This window comes from Ochotona princeps, chromosome 33, assembly GCF_030435755.1.
Source record: "Ochotona princeps isolate mOchPri1 chromosome 33, mOchPri1.hap1, whole genome shotgun sequence".
Taxonomy (NCBI): Eukaryota; Metazoa; Chordata; class Mammalia; order Lagomorpha; family Ochotonidae; genus Ochotona; species Ochotona princeps.
The window spans coordinates 7,203,059-7,212,659 of record NC_080864.1 but is presented as its reverse complement, the minus strand read 5'-3'; the positions used below and the strand labels follow the sequence as shown (position 1 = coordinate 7,212,659).

Here is a 9,601-nt window from a genome sequence, read left to right as displayed (position 1 = left end):
TCTCCTTGTCCATCATCTTCAAGTAGTGTAGGAAACACCTTCAAGACAAAGAAAATTAAGTTCTTAAAAATGTAATTTAGGCAGTAAATACAGATCCAAATCTATATAGCCAACTCCATTATTTTCCTTTCAGGAAATGGGCTGTAGAATCATACCAAACAGAAGGCACCACAGGATATTCTTCTGGAAACTTCTACCTACTATCACTCAGTGAAAAAGTACAATAGAGAGAAAAGCAGTAATTTCTCAAACTGGACTCAAATAGGAGTGCCCCCACAGCTTCCAAATGATGGGACAGGAACAAAGAAGGCCAAAGAAAGAAGCTGAGTAATGTAAGTTCAGCTACTTTTCTTTTTTAACACCAAATTGGCTTTGATATATAAAGCATATTATATTCTCCGCAAAAGATTTTCCTACTGGAAAGGAAAAAAAAGTTCTCTGAAGCTTTCAAATGAACTTTGGGGTGTGGGTCTTTTGTTTAATGATTCAGAGAGTCACATTCCACAGAATCGTCTTGCTCAACTCCCAGTTCCAGCTCCTGACTCCAGCTTGCTGCTCATGCAGAATCCAGGAAGCAGCAGCAATGGCTCAAGTGACTGAGGTCCTGCCCAAACAAGGGAGAGCCAAGTTGTATGAGTGACTCCCAGCTTGAGCGCTAGACACAGCAGACAAGCAGGTGAGCGCACTCTCATTCTCTGACTCCATCTTCACAACTCTCAAATATTTCAATTAAAAAGTTTAAAAGTCACTGACAGAACTTTGGCCTTAGGGTTCTTTTTTAAGAGTCATTTTGTTTACTTGGGAGGCAGAGTGCAAGAAAAAGAGAGACAGAGACTTCTTCTATCCACTTCCCCAAATGGCAAAAACTGGAAGCTAGGTCTGGCCAAAGTCAGGTGCCTAGAACCACATCTAGGTCTCCCACACGGGATGCAGGAGTCCAAGCACTTGGCCAGCTTCCGCTGCTCTCCTGGGTGCATCAGAGGAAGTGGATCAGAAGTGCTGCAGCCAGTATTTCAGTGTGGGATGGCAATGTCACGGGAGGTCATTTTATCAGCTATGTCACAATTCTGCCCATGTGTTTAGATTCTGAACCCCTGCACTCCAACTCTCTAGGTTTCTCCTGTTATCTAGGATGGGAGTGATGCTGTTTAAACACTCGGGAAATTGAAAGAGAATCTCTGTTTTTGGCCCTTCAAGGTTGTGATGCCACAACTGTGACCTTGTACATCACTTCTTCTCCTCCACTGGTCTTGAGCAAAATACAGCTCAAGACTTTTAACCTTGTTCTGTATTTCAACTCTCTCTGGATCAAGCCACAGGTGCTACTCTACCAAACATAAAGGAGACAGGAAGGGAAAAGATGACGACGACAAACACATTTTAAACAGCAATCTGAACTGCAGGCTTAGTTCTTTCTGGGCTTCAATCAAAATCTTTACAGCAAATTTTCATTTGGTAGACCTTTCTGCTTAAGGAAAACAAAAACTTACTAAGTATTCTCCCCTCCAGAATCCTTTTTGTAACTCTAATCCTCGCAGCCAGGTTGCTGTCTATATATTTATTTAATACATACCAAGTAAATAAACGTGATAATTTTTTTGAGAGGCAGAAAAAAGAATTAGTCCTCTTGTTGGGATGCCTAGATTGCCTTAACCAGAAAGCTGGCAGTTATTCCAGACTCCTTTCTCTCATCCTTCATATCTAATAATGAAGTAATGCTCATTTTAACTTTTAGTGTCTAACTATGTGCCTACTTACTGTCTCCTCTTCTATCCCTACCACTCTGCTATCACTCAAGTTCTATCTTGAGTTTTGCTTCTCTGACATCTAACCTTACCTAGGCTAGGGAAGGCCCAAGTCTAACTCGAGAAAAGGCTTCAAACCGCTCCCCAACACCTACAGCCCTTGGAATCTATGTCCCCAGCAAGCACGCCAACACATCAATTCCTGAGCCCACTCTCCACTAACACAGCTGCTTTTTCCCTTCGTGCACCACTGTGCTTCATGCCTCCACTGCTTCAACCAGGTCCTCAGCCGACAGACTTCACTCATCATAGAAAACGTCATCTCTCCCAACTTTCAATTTCCCTAGCAGTTTGTGTGCATGCTTCAGTAAGCATCTGATTCTTTACACTAGTGTTTTGTACTCATTCTTGTCTTCTCTCCCCCTTCACAGCTTGATGCCGGTGGTCAAAACTTGGTTCTCGTTCACTCAGACCACAAACATACAACAGACACAGCTACAGCACAATACATGAATAAACAGAATAATTACAACTGCCTCAATGTGTAAACGGTCCTTAAAAAAAAAGTGTTTAAAAAAACATGGCAGGAGAAATACCACTAAACATGCCAACAAAGACAACTATGAATACTGAAGCGGGAGAAATCTGTTGCCCAATAATAAACTGAACCTAAATAAAAACACAGGAAAAAAAAAACCCTCTGGGAATTCATAATCACTATGCTTTAACGATATCATCTCTGTTAACAAGACAAAGATAAAAGAGGGTGAACAATCTCACTTCAAAGCATCTCTCAGGGGCACTCTTTATTGGAAGATGATGAGTTATAATCCCAAACACTCAAGTTAGCTCAGGTGTCCTTTCAAGACAAGAGGTTTCATCCCTAATTGGATTTAGGCATTTCTGCCCTTCAGTTTGTCAGAGTTGCAAGGACCATGTGTCACTGACCCCTGCTCAAAACTGAAAACAAAAAGGCTACTTCATTTGGAATTCAAGAACCATTCCCATACTTTGTGTTGTCCAGTAGACCAAGTTCCTAATACCCAGGTCCTGCTCTACCACAGGAGCAAACCACCCAATACACCTGGCCACACAGTGAGGGCTGGTCTCAGACCCTGGGACCATAGTGGCTCAGACCACATAACCCTGAGAGGGCACTCAGACTCACTTCACGTAGTTCATCCAGGAACCACCCCACATATGAATGTGGGGTGGCCCTGGGAGGCTCCATACACGGAGGCAAGAGTTAAGTAGTCACCACCACCATCAACAGCCTCCGTAGGAAGAACACTGGCTTTGTTTTGCAATCCACACCTGGCAACTGGACCGTACCACTGCACAGCCAGCTATGGGGGAACCAGGGAGAGCCAGGGAACATGGATCCCACAGGGCTGTGGTGCCATAACACACAACTGCTAGGGCATCATGATGGCCCCTTTGTTACACTTTCTATCCCAGGATAATGCAGGTCTGAACCCATCCCACCAAAGCCTCTGACACACCCTCTCACCACCACCTCACCCCTCCTCAAAAATGGAATTGTCCAACTGCCACTGGCAGTCACAGAGGCTGGCCCCTCCTCCTTGGTGGAAGGCTCTCTTAAATGGGCAGGTGCTAAACCTGGGGAGGCCCCACACACCCAGAAAATAAAAGTGTTTGGGTCTGGACAATGTAACGGGGCATCAGGCCTTGTGCTGTAGTTTGGGCTATACAGCCAGGAAGGCTGGGGCTGTGTCTCAGACACTCAGGACCTGGGAAGCTGTGGTGGTAACTGCCAAGCTCTTCCCAAGGGTCTCGTGGTGCAGCTCCATGGGGTGATTGCAGTGTGCCCCCTTGACCCGGCAGCTAGCCAGCCCAGACCTGAGCCTCAGCAGCTGATCCACAGTAACGGAGGTAAATCATGAGGATAGCCCGTCAGTGTCCAAGTGCCATGAGGCAGCTAGCTGGTCTATCATGACACTCATAGGGCGGGAGCAGTCTGGGAGCTCCATCCCACATATTTCCACCTGGGAAAGAGGCTGGCAGGGGCCACCCACTAACAGGCATCCCCTTGCCTTCTGAGGATGTGGCACCTCTGCACTTCCACTCGGAGCCCTGACCCAGTCCAGGGACCAGGCCAAAGGACAGAGGCAGGAAGCCTCATTTCTGATGGAAAACCCTGGTCTCTCCAGTCCTGGGTTCTCACACCACTCACCTGCCCAGTGCCTGCCCCTGTGCACAGATCAGGACACAGAAATCTCTGCTGAACAAGTGGCTGAGAGGATGTGACACGCAATGCTTGCTTGCTGGACTCCCTGCAGAAACAAATGAGGTTGGTTAGGGACACTTTTGTCCATAGTCACTTTTGTCCTGAGTCACTTCTTCCAGCCAAGGTGGACATCCCACTTGGGCCAGCAAACAAGCGTGATCACCTGCTCTGGCGGTTGCTGGAAGAGGCTTTCAAGAACTGGAAGAGGAAGAAACGCAGCAAAGATGAGGGTCCCCAGTGCCCTACAGGACTGCTGGGGAGACACATATCAAGATCATAGCACCCACCCAATGACCATGGATATGGTGTGTCAGACCAACAAACACTTGTGTTGAGGGCTTTCAACAGAGCTCAACAAAGGAGTTGAGATCCAGAACAAGGTTATCTACCAAGAGTTTAGCACAAGGTCCCCACAGTGATGGACAAGAGGATAGCCCCTCTCCAGCACCGCCCCATCTTCTAAGATAAAGGGCAGGGGGGGAACCCCAGAGTAGAACAGGGGGACAGGTAGAGGCTTGTATCCCAACCCTGGAGACTCCCCGATCCTCACCAAGGACTATCAGTACGGGCACCGAGGACTACATCCCAACTGCCAAGGAGACCATGGGCAATTCTGAGGTCAACCACACCCGCTTGAATCTCCCACATGGGATGGAAGAAGCCCAAATCCTTCCTAGCAGGATCCAGTGTCATCGGAACAACAGCCAGGAGCCCTGAGCGGTCTGCAGAAACAGAACAGTAAACTCCCTTCGGGACTAGGGAGAAGAGCTTTCTCTGGTCCTTACTTAGTTCCAACTTCGGATCCCCACCCTCTGCTGCAGTGACCATCAGGGTTGCCCTGGAGCACTCCCCCTAAAAACAAAACAAAACAAACCAAACAACAAAAAATTAGAATTGATAGAGAACAACAAGGAAAGCTTAGAACCAGACAGGAAGTGGTCAGCAGGGACTCACATATACCTTACTAAGTTACTCCTCATTGGGGTACTGAAGATTTCTCTGCACACCCCTCCCCTAAAACAGTTCTGTGCCTCAACTGTTGACATATGCCTTGTTAAAGTTATAACCCATTTGAACTATCCTAAAATCTGCCAAGTTCAGCAAAATTATGCTTCAATACAATAAACTGTTAAATACAAAAATGAAAATAGACACGAGACAGCTGAATAGTATCCTACAGCCATTTTAAGGTGGATTGAAGCTGGTTGTATATAAACTAAATTGAAATGTCAATGAAGCAGTCACAGGATGTGGTTAAGAACTTGCATTTTCTAACATATCAGTCGCTCAATCCCATGTCAATTAACTCCACAATGTTGTGAACTGCTGTTGATGTTATGTTATGGTTTTTAATTGGTCTGGATGATATTCTTTCAGCTCTGTTTTTAGACCAGAGATTGACAATCAAATGCTGGACTCTGCATGGTACATGCTTGCAATGAAAAAGCGTGACTGGATTTGAACTGTAATACTGCAATAAGGTGGAGGAATCCACCAATGGGGGGAAGGATATGGGGAGGGGTTGGCGGAACCTCAGAGCCTATGAAACGATGTCATAAAATGAAGTGTAATAAAAAAAGAGCTCTCAGCACAAGAACCAGTTGCTCAGAAAGCATTTTTGTTTACCAAATGCCCATGCATGCACAGGCATCTCTCACGTGAGATCATCCCTGCATTCAAATGCACCTGTCACACGAGGCTCCCTGTCATATCACACCTGTCCTGTGACTCCATCTTAACCCGTTTGGTGAGGCCAAAGTTCAATTTTGTATGAAAACATCCCTGCACACAAAGAACAATGTCACATGAGGCAACGCCTGCACACAAAGGTCCCTTTGTACAAGGTCATCCTAGACCCAGGGACCCTGATGCATAAGAGTATCTCGCTCGAGGCCATCTTGCACACACAGAAGCCTCTGGCATAAGGTTAGCCCTCTCCCAAGGTCATATTCACATGGGGCAATCCCTGAAACGAAGAGCCCTGGCACACAAGAACATTGCTGAACACACAGCCTTATCTTCCACGCAGATCCGAAAACCACAAAGGCAGGTCCTACAAAGCCATCCTGAATCACAAGACAAAGTGCACAAGGCCATCCTGCAAACTCATGCCTCTGTCACACAAAGTCATCCCTGTACCAACTGCCAATGTGGTGTGAGGCTGTCCCCGCACCCAAAAGTCCCTTACTTTACAGCCCACAGGCTCCCATCACACAAGGCTGCCCTGAACACACAGGCCATGCACACAGAGGCTGCACTTGCAACTACGAGCCCAACACATGAGGCCTTCCTCGTACCCAAAGGCCTCTGTGGCATGAGAGGCCATCACACACCCATAGATGCCTTTTGTACAGCGCTGCCTCCCCCAGGCCCTTAGCATTTGAGGCCACCTTGAACCCAAAGGCCCTGTTGCACAAGGCTATCTCTTCATCCTCAGAACCCTGCCAATGCAAAGCCATCTCTGAACCCACAGGCACCAGAGGGTGAGGTAATCCACACACACAGGCCAAAATCACACCAGGACTGCCTTGCACCCATAGGTCCTGGCATGCAAGGCCAACCCATCTCCAAAGGAACCTGACATCAAACTCCACAGGCCCATGTGGTGGGATGCCATCCCACACCCACAGGCCCGTGTCATACAATGCCACCCCTGCAACCTCAGATCCCTGTTCTGCCAGACCACATCTGTACTCACAGGCCCCAGACGGGTGAGGCCATTACTTAACCCACAGGCTCCTGGTGCATCAGACCTTCTCTGCCCCCATAGACCCTTGTCTTACAAGACCATTTCTGCAACCACAGGCCTGGAAGCCTGAGGTTGTTGCTAAACCCACAGGCCATCACAGTAAAAATTGACCCCTAGAGCGTAAGGCTGTTCTCGTATAGCACCACTAACATTCTACCTCTGGCTTCGAGCTGGCAGGGTCATTCATCTGCTCAACCCAGAAACTCACACTCTTGAGCCCTGACATCTCCTTGCCCAGAACAACACTCTGGGGGGCCTTCTCAAACAGTGCCTGGTAAATTAGCCTTAACCACAAATGACCACCTTCATCTTACTCCCATCCCAGAGAGGCCAGGTCCAAATCTCCCTTAGGGTAATCTCCAATGTCAGCAGGATCCTAGAAGGCTATTTCTCACATCAGCTCCACTGTGAGTTCAATGTCTGCACTACACATGGCCCAGCCATTAACTCCATGCCAGATGTCCACACAGCAAAGTCCTTCATTTATACAAGGACTATATCATTCCCCAATTAGTAAAGAACTAAACGTCCTCTGATGGGCAGGAGAGCCAGAAGAAAGGAGAGAAAGAGAGAGAGACAGGCCATGGCAGGTGCTTCAGAAAGCAGCCCAATTCTGCCCAGCACCCACCAACACAAGTGTAACTATCCTTTCTTGTCACTTATAGTTACTTAGTTCCTGCTCACCTAGGGTGAACCAGCAATGAAGGAACTATACACCCCCAAGCTGATGCCCACTAGAGATGCAGGGAGATTCAATTTGTTGACAATCTTCAACTTGGAGCAACTCTCCAGGACTTCCTGATTGAGGATCCTGGGCAGAAAGTCCCAGATCTGCATCACCTCCATCATCAAGTGCTCAAAGTCCTTCTTTTTGACTTTGGACAGCTCTTCCCTCATGCTCAGGGCTACAAAGACAAGTATATCCTCTCAGCTTCTGATCACTGTCACTGCTCACCAGGCCCTTGGCAGACAGCCTTCCTAGTCGGCTTCCAGCTCCTGCCTCCTGTAGGCCTCTCGGATTCTCACTCATCTGCTCTAAGAAGTTAACTAGTTCAACCAATAAGCTGATTGAGTTAATAATTAACCAACCATTTTGGCTTGTTCACTTGATTGATTTACTTGATTTGGTTAGTTGGTTTTTAAAAATAAAATTTCAAACCCCACACATCTGACCACTGGAAGCACACACACACACAGACCAGGTGTGCATATGCACCAGGATAGCAGGGCACACAGCAAGCACCCTGCTACTCAGGAGGAAAAGGGGGACCCACCCTGCTGGCTACCTCCTCCTGCACCACAAACCCTGCCCTGCCTTCTCTGTCAGAATCCCAGCTAACTAGGATGGAGCAGAACGTTGGATCTTCTGCAAGAAGGGGCTACACTGTCCTGCCCTGCCCTGCCCCTCCTGCCCTGCCCTGCCCTGCCCTGCCCTGCCCATCCTGCCCTGCCCTGCCCTGCCCTGCCCCTCCTGCCCTGTCCCTCCTGCCCTGTCCCTCCTGCCCAGCCCTGCCCTGCCCCTCCTGCCCCTCCTGCCCTGCCCCTCCTGCCCTGCCCCTCCTGCCCTGCCCCGCCCTGCCCCTCCTGCCCTGCCCTGCCCCTCCTGCCCTGCCCTGCCCTGCCCCCATCACAGGTAATGCAAGTGACCACCCCACAGCCCATGCCAATCGGATTCTCTCAAAGCCTGAGACAGAATCCCCAAGCATGTGACAAGCCTTCAGAGCCCTGGCCTTCCACAGAACACCAAGAGCTGGCAGCCACTTGCCCCACACCTGCTCCAGATACCTTCAAGGCCTTGCAGCCACAACTCCCACAATTGAGTTTAGGGACCTCCCACCCCACAGGGTCTCTAAGCAAGGCCCAGGCCCTACGAGCAAGCAGAGAGGACAGGGACACCTCAAGGCCACCTCACTTACCCAGCAGTCTTCCTCAGGGCCACCAGCCTCATCCATGGCCACCACTGCCGCCACCATCACCACCACTGGGGCCTTGGTTCAGTGTGCTTGCACAGCACCCTCTGATTCCTGCAGGCCGGGAAAGGCAGGAACCCATCCATGCTCAGAAGAACTGAGTGCAACCAGGCTCACACCCTCCCAACACTGTGCAGCATTCTTAGCTTCAGGTGCAGTGGGAGAGGCAGGGCTTCCTCAGCAAGGCTGGGTGTTCCTGCATCTGGATCTTCACCTCATGCACTGAAAAGTAGAAAAGTGAGACCAGAGGTCAGTCGTTTTCAATGCCAAGTCCTGGAAGCTGGGCAGGCCAGACTCGGGGGGTAAGGTGTCCTTTAGCTCAGCTTCAGGCATGTCTGTGTCAACAGGGAGAGTGACTTCAGCCAGATCCGAGGAATCCTGGGGCAGAGCTGCAAACAGGTGGGCAGATTCACCCCAGCTCCCATCCCAACACCTTCAGGATGTGCATTTTACATGAACCCCAAGTTACCACACAACTAGGAACAGTGTCTTTCCTCCATGGAAGTGCAGGCAGTGAGATGGTCCCCACTTTGACAAAGGAGGTGTGTGCATTTTCCAAGCCTCAGGAACTAAAGGGCCCTACACATCGAGTCACCCCCACATCTACTCTCAGGACCTGCTCCCTTCACCACCCTGCAGCTACACCTGCACCCGGACACACTGCCTTCCATGCCCTGCACCTGTCACCACAGCTGGCTGCTCCCAGGTGCAGAGGGACCTCCATCCATATCATCCAGGTAAGGCTGTGGGGTATGTCTCTGTGAGGGGGCAATGGCGCAGAGTTAGGTAGGCATCAGTCTAAGTGAGCAGGCTATGTGAGTAGGAGCGGCCAAAGAAAATAGGAAATTTAGATGGAAAAAAATGACTCTTTGTATGCTGGAAGGAGGAC

At 49.2% G+C, this 9,601-nt stretch overlaps 1 long non-coding RNA gene across 1 annotated transcript; it reads right to left on the bottom strand.

Annotated features, from left to right (window-relative positions):
• Positions 1-3,395: 3,395 nt before the first annotated feature.
• LOC131478463 (uncharacterized) lies at positions 3,396-8,720 on the bottom strand. Its single transcript, XR_009244472.1, has 3 exons — positions 8,659-8,720; positions 7,412-7,647; positions 3,396-4,039 (listed from the first exon to the last, which is right to left on the bottom strand). It is a non-coding gene; the product is annotated as an uncharacterized LOC131478463 (long non-coding RNA).
• Positions 8,721-9,601: the final 881 nt, after the last annotated feature.